Raw genomic sequence first — 4,553 nt, 5'->3', positions numbered from 1 at the left:
CGCGGGCCGCGCTGCGGAGCCCGGGGCGGAGCGGGACCGGGACCGGGGCCGGGCCGGGCCGGGCCGGGCCGGGCGCGCTGCGGAGCGGAGCCCCGGGCCGGAGCGGTACCGAGCGCGGAACCGGGTGCGGAGCCCGGTGCGGTGCCGCAGGGCGCCGCGGCCGCTGTGGGCCGGGGCCGGGGGCGGCGGCGCGGGGCGGAACGGGGCGGAACGGGGCGGAACGGGGCGGAACGGGGCGGAACGGGGCGGCCCACGGCGGCCGCGGGCAGCGGAGCCGCCCCTGCGCCACCCCGGCCGCAGCGCCCGGCGGCACCGGCACCCGCTGCACCCGCTGCACCTGCTGCACCCGCTGCACCGACACCCGCACTGCACCCGCTGCACCCGCTGCACCCCACTGCACGGCACCCCTGCTGCACCCCACGGCTCTGCTGTACCCACCACGGTACCCGCTGCGCCCGCTGCACCCGCTGCACCCGCTGCACCGACACCCGCACTGCACCCGCTGCACTGCTGCACCCGCTGCACCCCACTGCACGGCACCCCTGCTGCACCCCACGGCACTGCTGTACCCACCACGGTACCCGCTGCACCGACACCCGCACTGCACCCGCTGCACTGCTGCACCCCACTGCACGGCACCCCTGCTGCACCCCACGGCACTGCTGTACCCACCATGGTACCCGCTGCACCCGCTGCACCGACACCCGCACTGCACCCGCTGCACCCGCTGCACCCGCTGCACCGACACCCGCGCTGCACCCACTGCACTGCTGCACCCCACTGCACGGCACCCCTGCTGCACCCCACGGCACTGCTGTACCCACCATGGTACCCGCTGCACCCGCTGCACCGACACCCGCACTGCACCCGCTGCACCCGCTGCACCCGCTGCACCGACACCCGCGCTGCACCCACTGCACTGCTGCACCCCACTGCACGGCACCCCTGCTGCACCCCACGGCACTGCTGTACCCACCATGGTACCCGCTGCACCGACACTGCCACTGCACCCACTGCACTGCTGCGCCCCACGGCACTGCGGTACCCGCCACGGTACCTGCTGCACCGCTGCGCCTTCTGCACTGGTCCCCACTGCACCCCATGTCACCCCTATGTGCCCTGCTATGCCCCACTGCAGCCCGCTGCACCCGCTGCACCCACTGCACTGGCACCCCTGCTGCAACCCCTGTACCCACCACGGTACCTGCTGCACCGCTGCATCTTCTGCACTGGTTCTTGCTGCACCCGCAGCCCCCACTGCACCTCGTGTCACCCTGATGTGCCCTGCTATGCCCCACTGCACCCACTGCACCTGCTGCACCCGCAGACCCCACTGCATCTCACGTCACCCCTGCTGCACCCATTGCGCCGCATGGCACCCAGGGCACCCCAGCAGCGAGGGTGCAAAAATGCATGGGCCTGCTGACGCCCTGCAGGGCGTTTGCACACTTATGTGCACCAGAAGCGACATTGCAAGCTTGCACACACCAAGCAGGGCGATTGCACACCTGCACATACCCAAGGCGGGAGCGAATGCATCCTTGCTCGTGCCCGGCAGGGCATTTGCACACTCACATGCACCCATTACTTGCATGTGCCTGGCAAGTCACTTGCACTCTTGGACATGCCCAATGGGGGCATTTGCACACTCACACACACCCGGTGGGGCATTTGCACCCTTGCATGCATGCAGTGGTGCTTTTGGTCACAGTGCATTGCCGGTGTCACCCCCATGGCCACTGCCCGCCCTGCATCCCTGCGCTCGGCTGCTCCACGGATTTGAAAAGTCATGGAGACTGGAGAGGTGCCCAGCGGGGACGCGGCCAGCCAGGGGGAGGGGACATCGCTGCCACGGGGGGGGCCCTGCGGCTCCGCTCCCCCACCCGCAGTCCTGCCCTGGGGAGGGGCGTGCGCTCACACGCGTGTGCACGCGTGCAACCGCGCGTGCAAGAGCAAACGCACCCTGTGTGCAAAGGGCTCGGGGCCACGCGCGTGCACCCCTGTGCAAAGGGCACACGTGGCCTTGCACACACACGTACCTGTGCAAAGGGCACCCCGACCCTTGCACACACACATACCTGTGCAAAGGGCACCCTTGCACACGCACAGAAACCCCGTGCTCACATCTTTCTGTGCAAAAGCATGCACACCTCTGCACACACCCATGTGCACCCTGGCACACAGCTCCTCTCCTTGCACGCCGCTCTGGGCTGCAGCTGATGCACGCACTAGTGCATACACACCAATGCAGCTCCCTGCACACGCACGGGAATAGGAGCATCTACCCCAGCACGGCTGCATGCATGCAGCCCTGTGCATGCATGCGCACCCTGTGCACGCGCACAGGCACTGTCGTGCACGCATGCACCCCTGTGCACGCACACACCTCTGTGCACATGCATGCACCCCTGTGCACACCACGCACACCCTGTGTGTGCATACACACTGCTGTGCACACACGCGTCCCTATGCAGACACACGCACCTCTATGCATGTGCATGCACATGCTGTGCAAACTTGCACCCCTGTGCACACACACACACCCCTGTGCACCCGCGCACACCTTCGGTACACACAAATCCCTCTGTGCACACATGTACCCCTCTGCACACACACAGACACCCTATGCACACACACCTGCACCCCTGTGCGTGCACACACTCACCTGTGCACATATGCACACCCTGTGCACATATGCATGCCCTGGACAGCCATGCACCCCTCTGCACACTCACAGACACCCTATGCACACCCGTGTGCACACACCTGCACCCCTGTGCACACACACACACACCTGTGCACATACGCACACCCTGTGCACATATGCATGCCCTGGGCAACCATGCAGCCCTGTGCACACACGTGGACACCCTGTGCACACACCTGCACCCCTGTGCACACACACACTCACCTGTGCACATATGCACACCCTGTGCACATATGCATGCCCTGGACAGCCATGCACCCCTGTGCACCCGCGCACACACATAACCCTGTGCACACATGCACACCTGTGCACATGTGTACCTCTGTGCACGCGTGTACCCCTCTGCACACTCACAGACACCCTATGCACACCCCTGTGCACACACCTGCACCCCTGTGCACACACACACTCACCTGTGCACATATGCACACCCTGTGCACATATGCATGCCCTGGACAACCATGTACCCGTGTGCACACACGTGGACACCCTATACACACGCCTGCACTCCTGTGCACACACACACTCACCTGTGCACATACGCACACCCTGTGCACATATGCATGCCCTGGACAGCCATGCACCCCTGTGCACCCGCGCACACACATAACCCTGTGCACACATGCACACCTGTGCACACGTGTACCTCTGTGCATGCATGTACCCCTCTGCACACTCACAGACACCCTATGCACACACACCTGCACCCCTGTGCGTGCACACACATGCCTGTGCACCCACGCACACCTTGGGCACACACAAATCCCTCTGTGCACACACATAGATACACCTGTGCACACGTGTACCTCTGTGCACGCATGTAGCCCTCTGCACACACACCTGCACCCCTGTGCACACACCTGCACCCCTGTGCATACACACACCTGTGCACATATGCATGCCCTGGACAACCATGTACCCGTGTGCACACACGTGGACACCCTATACACACACCTGCACCCCTGTGCACGCATGCACACCTGTGCACACGTGTACCTCTGTGCATGCATGTACCCCTCTGCACACTCACAGACACCCTATGCACACCCCTGTGCACACACCTGCACCCCTGTGCACACACACACACACCTGTGCACATATGCACACCCTGTGCACACATGCATGCCCTGGACAACCGTGCACACACGTGGACACCCTATGCACACACCTGCACCCCTGTGCACATACACGCACCTGTGCACATATGCACACCCTGTGCACATACGCATGCCCTGGACAACCATGCACCCCTGTGCACACCCACCCACCCCCGTGCACACACTCGCACACCCTGTTCACACCCACACGCTGCTCCGTGGCCCCCATCCGCTCCCCAGCACCGCAGGGCTCCCCTGTGGGTTCCCAGCTCCTCTCGGGGTGCCCCTCTGTTCTCAGGGACCCCCCCCTTGTCTTTGCACCCACCGCTGCTCCATGGGGCACCCAGCACCCACCCTGCCCCCGTCCCGGGTGGGTTTGCTCCCACGGGGGTGGATCCACCGCATTCGCCTTCGTTATCCTGCTGCTAACGAGGCCACGGGGGAGGGAGGCAGCAAAACAGCGCCCGGTGCCCTTGGGCACGGGAGGGAGCTGGGCTGGGTGCCAGGGCGCCCGCAGCACCCATGGGACCTGCGGCACCCGCAGCACCTGCAGCACCTACAGCACCCATGGGACCTGCGGCACCCGCAGCACCTGCAGCACTTGCAGCACCCACAGCACCCACAGCACCCATAGGACCTGCGGTACCTGCAGCACCTGCAGCACTTGCAGCACCCACAGCACCCACAGGACCTGCAGCACCCACAGCACCTGCAGCACCCATGGGACCTGCGGCACCCGCAGCACCTAC

Source organism: Tinamus guttatus, unplaced genomic scaffold, assembly GCF_059628265.1.
Source record: "Tinamus guttatus ecotype Peru unplaced genomic scaffold, ASM5962826v1 Tinamus_guttatus_pri_ptg000902l, whole genome shotgun sequence".
Lineage (NCBI taxonomy): Eukaryota > Metazoa > Chordata > Aves > Tinamiformes > Tinamidae > Tinamus > Tinamus guttatus.
This window is presented reverse-complemented; position numbering follows the sequence as displayed.